The following is an 11,124-nucleotide window of genomic DNA, read 5'->3' on the forward strand; positions in this document are numbered from 1 at the left end:
AACCCAGTCAATCAAGGCACTGTATTGTATACTCATGTTCAGCAACAGGACATCCAAAGTTTCTCCAGTGCCACCTGGTCATGGGAATTTCAAAAATTTGATGGTATTCATCTAGCCATTTTTCAAGGATGAAGTTGGAGGCACTGTGGGTTTCAATTCATTCAGGAACCACTAAATGGTGAGGAAGTTCATTTCAATGTATTCTCTGGACAACACTCACAGGAAAGGCTTCCCAAAGAGTGGCCAAAAGGTCACATGAAGCCAGGCCCATTGAACTGTACAATGTGAGGTCCATGTGTGTTTTGACTCTCAACTATGGCTGCCATGTTTTTCATAATAAAATCATGTGATATCCTGGCTGAGATTCCCAGTGCTCTGTGGAAAACCAACCTGGGACTAGATTTCAGATTCCAAGCGTGAATCTCATGCGTGGCCTCCTAAAATCCCAACTCAATTCATGGCAATACTACTCTGAGGTCAGTTCCAGAACTCAGTCTATAAGGGAAATCACCCAAGAGTGAAGCCCTGGTGGACCGAGTCATCTCTTCCAACTGCCACAAAAATGAACACAATTATAACCAAAACACTCCCACATGGCCCTCATTTTCTTCCATATAGACATCCATCATAACTTCTGGCAAGAGGTTTCCATAAGTGGCGCAGCTCAAGACAGTGTCCAATATAGGCTTCCTTGTCCCTCATTTGCCTAAAGTAAGTGTGGCCTGGACACTCTTCCTGTCAACCAGGAGTGATCAAATAGGCCTGCCATTAATACTGCTCTGCTTCTACTATTTGAGGCCTACTGACTGTCAGGTATAGATTCTTTATGTGGTTTGTAGTCATGAGAAAACACTACCACATCTGCAGGGCTTTGAAGAACTCATTTTACCCAAGGGTCCATAATCACACTTGATGGAGGTCAGGAACCTAACAGAGGAAGGTGAGAGACTTCATCCACAATGACTGATCTTTTTGAATTTTGGTTATGGATGCACACATGGGATCTTTCTTTAGATCCATCAGGTGCTGACAATCTAAGCACCAGCTTCACCGAGAGCCAAGAGGCTGATTCAGACACATCCATTTCCAAAGAAATTAAGCAAAGAGCCACAGGTGATGCCCACTCATTTCCATTTGAATACTGTTTTCTTCAGGCTTCACAAAAAGGTGGCCTGAGCCAAAGACTTTTCTTACATTTAGGGCAACAGAAAAATAGGTAAGCAAATGACCCAAAGCAGGGTTTCTCCACTGAGACTTTCCTGGTCACAATGATATCTGAGTTTTCTGACATGCTCCCCTTCCCTTCAGCTCTCCAGTACATGGCCATGTGACAGAGCTTGGAGGTGCCACATAGCTTGGACACAAAACTCTGAGCCTATTCTGGAGAGTGTCCAGAATTCAGGAAGAAAACAGGAACTTAGAAAGATAGTAGGTTTTGCCCATTGATAAGGCTAGCCGCAATCCATTCATAAATTGGCAGTATGAATGCTGGGAAGCTTTCTACTAGACAGAACACATCCATGATGCATTCTTTTTCTAATACCAAGACCACAAACAGAGTGGGATACACAGTAATAGAAACACTCACCTTGTCAGAGGACATACTAGATAAAGTCCTCTCCAAACCAAACAAGTCGCCTTTCCTACATATTCTCAAACTCACACCCACACTCAAAAAGGCACCACCTTCCCCAAAGTAGGTCTGTGACTATCCGGAGTGTCCTATGATGGGTGGGATATACTATATTTCCACGAAATGCACTGTGCTGTCTCAGTTCTGGTCTCCTTGGCCAACTCTGTGAAGTTGTCAGAAGTCACTGGTGATCCACTACCTGCTTTCTCAGGAAAGGCCCCTCTTCTTAGCTTTCCTGGCATTTGGCCATCCTCACATTACTAGGAACCAAGAAAGACTGACTCTGTCCTTGGTTTACCCAAACAAGTGAGACCACTGGAACTGGGACTGGAACTGGCTGTGGTCTCCTGGCTTCCTGAATCCCAAGTTTAGAGAGTTCCATTACCAAGGAAGTTATGTGAGGTAACTTCCTTCAGGAAGTGAATGAAGTCACTGCCTTGGTAAACACTTTGTCCTAACAGTTGCTTCCAAGGGTCCCATGAGATGGAGGGTGCACCTACTTCCTGTGACATTTTCACAAGTTAGAATGATATATCAACCATAGGCACCTGGGAACAGCTCTCCACACAGGCTTGGTTTGGTCCATCTTCTCTACATTAAGAAGAGAGAGGCTGATTCAGACACATCCCTTCACCCTGACCAGGTTGTTTACGATGGAAGTTGACTTCTCCTCCCTCAGGTCCTTCATTGCTGCCTACATCTTCTCCATGGATTATTTCTGTATTGACCTTTGAGATTCTCAGCAGGTGGAAGATCCCCTACACTCCTGATTGTAAGACCAACTCTGTCCTGCTTTTCTGTAAAGTTAGATTGAGGGAACAGTGTATGGTTAGGGTAATAACAGGTTCGATTTGGGTTAGGAATCATTCTGCATGATGAATAATGGCAATGGGAACCTGTGATATTTACAAGAATATATAGGTGAAATATAAGTATGAATACAGAAGTCTAGGTAAGATTTGAAGCCCAGAAGAGCATTGGGTCCATGATTGGGATACTTAGCTTTGAAATACCTTCTGCACAGATGTCTCAGATAAATCGATAAAAAATGGCATAGGACCTTGTAAATTGGATGATTAAATGTAGAAGAAAACATCCACTTAAAAAGGGTAGTTGGTAGGATTGGAAAGATAGTCAGTAGGTTTAGGAAGAAGAGTGAGTATAGGATTTGCTCCAAAAGTTCTTTAGCAATAGGGTTTCTGGTAGAGAATGAATGTAAATGTCAGCACATGTGATGAGTCAGTTACAATGATTAACTGGGGAAAATATATAGGGAAGCAGATATCAATAGAGACAGGAAGAAATCAAGCAAAGTATAAATTGAGTGATAGGATTAGACATTTTCAGCATGGTAGATGTTGAATATACAATCTTAGAAAGAAACAAATATTTAGCAACAATAGGATTGACATTTGAGAGCATTAGGCAATCTGGACTTGGATGTTTTTAGTAATCCATGCTCACTTTCCATTTAGGCTTTGGTACAATCATAAGTGTGAACTTTGCATTTTGTGTCCAGAATATTACTGTGATAAAGTGTATATGTAGATCAGGTGACATGAGTATTTCTTCCACCAATTATGTGGTCAATATTTTGAAGATGTATAATTTAGTATTGGGTGTACAAATAGGTCTACACTGTGTCTACAAATATTGATAAAATGAATGAATAGACAATACTGTGAATAAATAATATAACTGGTTCCAACTTTAAGTTATGGATTGAATTGATATCTTAAAATATACAGGAAATCTTATATTGATATACATACATTCATTACAACCATTTATAGATCTAATGGTAATATTAGGGTTATGATTTGTCATGAAGAGTGTGTGAGGTTTGCTTCAACATGATTATTGAAATCTAAAATGAGAAGTATTCTTATGAAAAGACCAGTCAAAAAACATGGAGGAATACATGTGTACTGAAGCAGGAAGTGATAGAAAGTGAAACAAATGCCTATAAATTTGCAAACTTGTGAATGAAATATTTATCCTATGATGTGCATAAACTGAAGAAATTGTCATGTAACATTGTTGAATAAAAATGAACGTCATAATACACATCATGTACCATAGTAATCTACTTGCATTGATGTTAAAGTGGGTCAGTTACTGTAGAAAAATTAGGACTTCTATGCACCATTCACTGAATTTAGATTTCAGTACTAGGAAACAATATGTATTTGAGGTGGATGAATATTTCTGAGAATAATTTTGTGAACATTTGATTATAAATCCACATACATGAATATGAATGCATTTAGGGATTGTATAATAAGACACATATATTTTATATTCTGAAAAATCTGGAGAGTGTGTGTGTATACACACACACACACACACACACACACACACGCACATGCACAGACATTAAAAGGTAGCAATATATATGCGAATCGAAATTTATCATGAAATATATATCATTCACAGATCCAAAAATATTCATTTTACTGAACATGGATTTATGTATTATCTTGTTCAACTAGGAAGCTCACCCATAGTTTTAATTTTCAGTTCCAACAACGTTCAGGAGGAGTGATCTCTTTTTACAATTTGTATCTGCCAAGTCTGCCACCTCACAAAAGTGTACATGTGTTACCAGGTAGGATTCTATATGTGAATACAAAAATACATGTGCTGAATAGGATACAGATAAAGGGAGACAGGAATTCACATATTTGTTATCTTTAAATCACACGGAGAACTACTTCAATTTAATATTGACTTGATTTATAACACCTACCCTTTATCATACAAAAGGTAAGTCCAGCTATACACCATGCCTCCTCTGAACTGCTTGTATTTCTATTCTGTTTTGGTTATTTTGCTCCATCAATTTAGGATTGCCACAGTCTGGCTGGGCACAATTCAGGAGCCACTTGTCAAAAGCTAACTTTATTTTTAGAACCACACACTCCAAAAAATAGCTCCTCGGGAAAAACACTCAGAGCACAAATGCCACCACCGGCTTCCCACAAGCTCTCAACCTCCTCACTCCTCCTGCTCTTGAGGTCGATTGGCTGGGTTGTTTGAGCAGAGCCAAAATAGTCCCCCAAGAAGCAGCTCCATAATTTGAAAGGGTGGGGAAACAGCCCAATGGGCATCACCGCAGAGGAGCCAATCAGCTAGATGTTGCTGGGGCCGCTGTGAGCCAACCATCAGCTGGCAGTCTGAAAGTTTGCTTTGGCCCCTTGGGCTGTGGCTCTCAACATCTAACCCTCTCTGTTTAAACAACAAGCATGTGGCTTAGGGACCGTGCCTGCCTTAGGTTGTCCAATAGTACATATGGTCCTTACCCATTATCGAATGAGCTGACCTCAAGGTGTCAGCCTCCTGTCTTAGATTGGTACCATTGTAATTGGATCTTACCCATCACTGACTACAGGTCCAGTATACATCCACACCTGTGGAGAGGTCTTTGTACCAGGGGCGGGTGAGGTTCTTTGCCTCATCTCTGTTGGCACCCAAATTTTAGCTGAACGACCATGACAAGCAGAAGGGAGGAAGATACACCAAGGCAATTGATGGCTCTTTTTGAAAAAATTGTACCACCGATGACATCATCAGAGAAATACCCCAACACTACCACAAGTCGCTGCACCAACAGATAGTTCACAATGCATGCAGGTGAGTTCACAATGCATACAAGTGATACATAGTCCATGCAAGTTCTGCAAGCAGTTCAGTGATGGCTATTGCAGAAGCTGTAGATTGGTTTTATCTTTGTCTTCACATGCACTGGGATGAAGTTAGAAATTCTGGCAACAATGCCTAAAGAAAGAATTATGTAACATTCCAAAAGGCACTAAAAGAAAACAATTTTCTTAACAATTTACATTGTCTCGAAGAGAATTATTAAATATAATGCAAAGAAAAGGTGGATCCAACATGGCGGCGGGCAGAGAGGCTGCGCTTTTAATGCACTCACAGTGATGGGGTCATAAAGTCGCAAGGATAACTCTTGGATTCTACCATCGGAGATTCTCCTAGCAAAATTCCACTGAAGGGAGACCGCCCGGGAGCTACTAGAATTTTTTTGAAGCGTCTGTGTGACCCGGACGAGCGGGACCCTGCCACTAGACGCGGAGTTCGAGATTCACCAGCCACAGTCCGCGCACCGCGGGCACAGCTGCAGATCCATCCACCCGCCCGCAGCCAAAGTGACTGGGTCCTGCTAGACGCTGAGACACAGCTTGGCAGGAAGAAGTCTTTAGCCAAGCCTCCACGCGCCAAGAGCTGAGGCGAACTGGGCCGGGCCAGTCCCACCCCTCCCCTCGGTCAATCCGGCAAGAAGCCCGGGGCCCGCCATAGCAGAGAGTTGACGTCATCGGAGTTCGGCTGGTGAAATTCCTTCCCAGCAGAATCCACTTTAGCAGGTGCGTGACTCCCCATACTGATACAAGCAGCCAGGAAACTTCATTGACTTCTCAGGGGTCATGTCCGTAGGGAAGCAGAGGGGAGCCCAGACCCCAAGGCCCCCATATCACCAGCGGTGACCCCTAAGGTCTTAGCCGCCAGTTTACCACAGCACTGAGGCTTAAAAGGGACACTCGGTGGGGCTGCAAGTGTAACTAGATCTCTGGAGAATCACTTCTGGGAAACAGGACCTGGCTGGCAGGCTGACAGGAGGAAGGGGGTTAAGAGCTGGAGAAGTGAAATGGCTCTGGACTGACAAGTCTGAGAAACCCCCAGAAGACGCCGTACAGGGATAGCTCTCGGCAGGTAGAGAGCAGACACTCCGCTTGGAAGGCACAGCTCTGCCTACTGGAAGAGAAGAAGGTGGATCTCTAAGACTTTAATTTTTTTTTGTTGTTGTTGTTGTTGCTGTTGTTGATATTTTTTTCTCTCCTTCTTCTCTCCCTGTTCCTTTACCCCCTTTTCCTTCTCTCTTTCTATCCCATTTCAAGTTTTATTGTTCTTTTCATTCCCCTCTAATCTCTCTCTCCCTCTATCATTTTTTCTTTTTAAGAGCACCTTCATTCTCGTACCGCCCAACTCTCATCCCAAGCATTACATCTTCCATTGTGTGTAATTGTCTAAATGCAAATAGGTGAATGTCTCGAGGCTGTCTATAAGACTCCTAAATACGTAGCTACTACCAACACCCTGATCCAATTGCCTGGTAGTATCCACCTTCAGTGGAGCAATCTTCTAAAGTAGCCAAGTCATACTAACCATTGTACCACCAGAGCACCCAACCTAAACATATAGTCCTAAGAACAAACAGCAAATCATTATATGCATACAGAACCTAGAAGCCTTATATGAATTGAATGAATCAGCTTTAAAGTAAAACAAAGCCCAAAATTTCTAGGCATAATCTCCCACCACAAAAGAGAGACAACAGAGATATTCAAAGCCAAAACAAATGTATAGGAGAAAGCAGTTACAAAGCAGTCAAACAGAGCTGGAAAACAACGTGAACAATATGAAAAAACAAGGGAAAAAAGGGTTACGAACAATGCAGTACAATCTAAATATACAGGAGGACCTAGAAGAATCAGAAATATGGACAGGGAAAGAAATCAAGGCATTCCTAATTCAGATGGAACGGAATATTAGAGAAGACATGAGACAGCAAATCCAAGCATTGAACGTATGTTTTGAAGAGGAACTAACCACACAAATTAAATCCACAAAGAATGAGCTTTATCAGGAGATAGAGGTGTTAAAAATAATCAAGTTGTAATCATAGAAATGCAAGAAACCGTAAATCAGATTAAAAGTGCTAATGAGAATATTACAAACAGACTAGATCAAGTAGAAGTCAGAACATCAGATAATGAAGACAAAGTATATCAACTTGAAAAGAATATAGTCAACACAGAAAAGATGCTGAAATCAAACATATAACACAAAACACAAGTGTGCACACATAATATAATACATACAACACATGACATAATATTAAAGGCCTTATGACTTTTTACAGGTGAAATCTCCATTGCAATGTCTAAAAACTCTATTGTCCAAAAATAGAACTGATCAGCAAAACATTAACCTAGGTCTGTATGAGCTAAAAAAAAAAAAAAACAAAATAAAACTTCATGATATGAGAAAGGGCAATAATAAAATAGATGTTGAAAAAAACATTCTGGTTCTGTCACAGATGTAAGAACAGCCAAACTGGAGTTCTGGATATCAGCTCTTATTGATTTGAGCCAAATCATCTTATTTTTGGTCTGTAGAAATCTCTTTAGTTAATCTCTCTGGAATCCAAATTGGCTACTCTTCTCCCTGTAGAAACACAAAAACAGACCCCGGACTCCAGACAATTACTGGGTCAGGACCTTTCCATTGTTCTGTTAGAATATCCTTCCAAAGTACCTTGGGCTTATGTACATTATTTGGACATATATGCCTTTCTGCAGCACTAAGCCCTGATGAACCCAAATTTAAAAAGTTTAGAGTAAAAGGGTTATTTTAAGTTTATCTTTGGGGAATATATACCCCTTCCCAATTCCTTCTTTTTGCTTTAATATGTATGTTTTAATAGTTTGATGTGATCTTTCAACTATGCCTTGTCCCTGTGGATTGTATGGGATTCCTGTTATATGAGTAATGCCAAATGATGAGCAAAATTGTTTAAAAGAGGTAGAAATATAACCAGGGGCATTATCTGTTTTTAACTCTTTTGGAACGCCCACAGTGGCAAAATTTTGTAAGCAATGAGCTATAACATCTTTAGTTTTTTTCTCCAGCAAGAAGGGAGACCATCAAAAATCCAGAAGAAGTATCAACTGTAACATGCAAATATTTTAATTTTCCAAATTCTGGCAAGTTTGTGACGTTCATCTGCCAAATATGGTTAGGTATCAATCCTCTAGGATTGACTCCAAGATTAACTTGTGGTAAAAAGGTCACACAATTTTGACATTGTTTTATTATTTGTCTAGCTTGTTCCTTAGTTATTTTGAAATGCTTTTGTAAAGTATTAGCATTGACATGGAACTTTTTATAAAAATTTATAGCTTCTTCTAGTGTAGAGAAAATATGTATGTATGTCACGTGTTGTTTTATCTACTAAATAATTGCCCAAACTAAGGGCTCCAGGCATTCCTGTATGTGTCCTGAAATGTCCTATAAAGAACGGATCTTTCCTGTCCCAGATTAGACTTTGTATAGTGGAAAGCAAACAGAAAAGAGTAGAGGAAGGGGAAATCCTTCCACCATCTTCAAGTGATACTATAGCAATAACTATATACTGATTATCGGAAAATAAATTAATTACAGATGCTTTAAGCATCACAAAAGCTTGTAATACTGCATTAAGCTCTACATTTTGAGCTAATTGTTTTCGTACTAAAAATGTAAAAGTTTGATCAGGTGTAACTATTACTGCTATACCATTATTTGACCCATCAGTGAATATATTTGTAGCATTTATAATAGGTGTTTTTCTTCTCATTTTTGGAAAAATTACATGATGTGATGACCAAAAAGACAATAAAGGATTAGATGGTAAGTGGTTATCAAATGAAACATTAGATTTGCACATGATTATTGCCCAAGTATTTAACTAATTATCTAACTCATCAATTTGATTCATAGTATATGGAGTAATAATTTTATTGGAAGACATTCCAATCAGTCCCTTTGCTGCCTTTATTCCTTTGAGTATTAATTGTCCTAAAGCCTCAGTATACCTAGTAAGAATAGTGTTAGGAGAACAAGATAAATGTATTCATAATAATGGACCTTCTTGCCAAAAATACTTCTGTAGGAATATTTTTTTGGTGGTAGTACAATAAATAATAAAGGCATTCTTAAAACAATTCTATCCAAATGAATATTTTCCATACATTTTTCAATGATTTTTAATGCCTTTCTTGCTTCAGGTGTTAACATTCGGGGTGCATTTGGATCTGATAGACCTTTTAGGATATCAAATAAAGGTTCAAACTCTCCTGTTGGTATACCTAGATAAGGCCTTATCCAATTTATGTCTCCTAATAACTTTTGAAAGTCATTAAGTGATTTGAGTTGATCTATTCGTATTTGAATTTTTGGTGGATGGACCATGATTGAGGATAAAAGAACTTCTAAATAATTAATTGAAAAATTTAATTGTACTTTATCTATTGCTATCTCTAGTTTATAATTTTTTAATAAGTTTGTAAGTGTGGCATAACATTCTAGCAATGCGTTTTTAGCTTTCTGTGCTAATAATACACCATCCATATAGTGAAATATTTGTAGTTCAGGATTTTGATTTCTAAGTGGCTGGATTAATTTGTTAACATAAATTTGACACATAGTTGGACTGTTAGCCATCCCTTGAGGGAGTACTTTCCATTTGGATCTCTGATCAGGACCTTCATGATTCAGTGCAGGGATAGTAAATGCAAACCATGGACTATCCTCAGGATGAATTGCAATTGAATAAAAACAATCATTAATATCTATAATTAAAACATACCAGGTTTTTGGCAAAGCAGAACATTGAGGAATTCCCAAATGAGCAGGTCGCATAATAACCGTCTCATTATTAATGGCTCTTAAATCTTGCAATAATCTCCATTTACCAGATTTCTTTTTGATGACAAAAATGGGAGTATTATGGGGAGATACAGACGGTTGTATATGTCCTTCTGCTAATTGTTGTTTTACCAGGTCATGGGTTGCTTGTACCTTTTCTTTAGTCAGGGGCCACTGAGGAACCCATACTGGTATTTCTGATTTCCAAGTAGTTTTTATTGTCTTAGTGGCCCTTTCTTAAAATCCAACCCATGTCTGTCTGTTCTTTGATCTATTTGTATTGGGGCTGCTATACCTTGTTCTTGTTTTTCTAATCTTTTTCCTTTCCTAAAACCTTGTCTAACCATAATTGTGGGTACATTTTGATTGATGTTATTTGTTAATGTCAAACCTAATCGATCTAGGACATCTCATCCCCATAAATTTATGGGAAGATGATCCATACATATGGCTGTTTAGTTCCTTCACATCCTTCAGGATCCTTCCAATCTAATACCATTGCTCTTCTATGGGGATTAGTCACCAATCCTAGGCCTTGAAGCATTTGAGTGTATTGTTGTAATGGCCAATGTTTTGACGAGAGATGATGCTAAGTTCTTGATGAGAGATGATGCTAAGTTCTGCATCTGTATCCAATAGCCCATTAAATTCATGTCCTTGAATATTTAGTTTTAGCATGGGGCGAGAATCTAAATTTAAAGAAACATAGCCCAATCTACACGTGTGGAGCCTAATCCCTTGGAACCTCTTTCTACAGCATGACTGAAAAATTTATCATGTAGGCTTGGTATTATTAGTAACTGTGCTATTCTGTCTCTTGGTGAAATTACAGATATACCCTTTGGAGAACTGGCTATAATTTTTAATTCACCTTCTATGGTCTACAAGCACGGACACAGAGAGATAAACAGACATAGAAACAGTTGCCTTGCCAAAGGACTTACTAGACACAGTTCACCCCAAACCAAACATTCTGCTTTTCCTACCTATTGTCAGAACATGATACA

Source organism: Callospermophilus lateralis, unplaced genomic scaffold (assembly GCF_048772815.1).
Source record: "Callospermophilus lateralis isolate mCalLat2 unplaced genomic scaffold, mCalLat2.hap1 Scaffold_281, whole genome shotgun sequence".
Classification (NCBI taxonomy): domain Eukaryota; kingdom Metazoa; phylum Chordata; class Mammalia; order Rodentia; family Sciuridae; genus Callospermophilus; species Callospermophilus lateralis.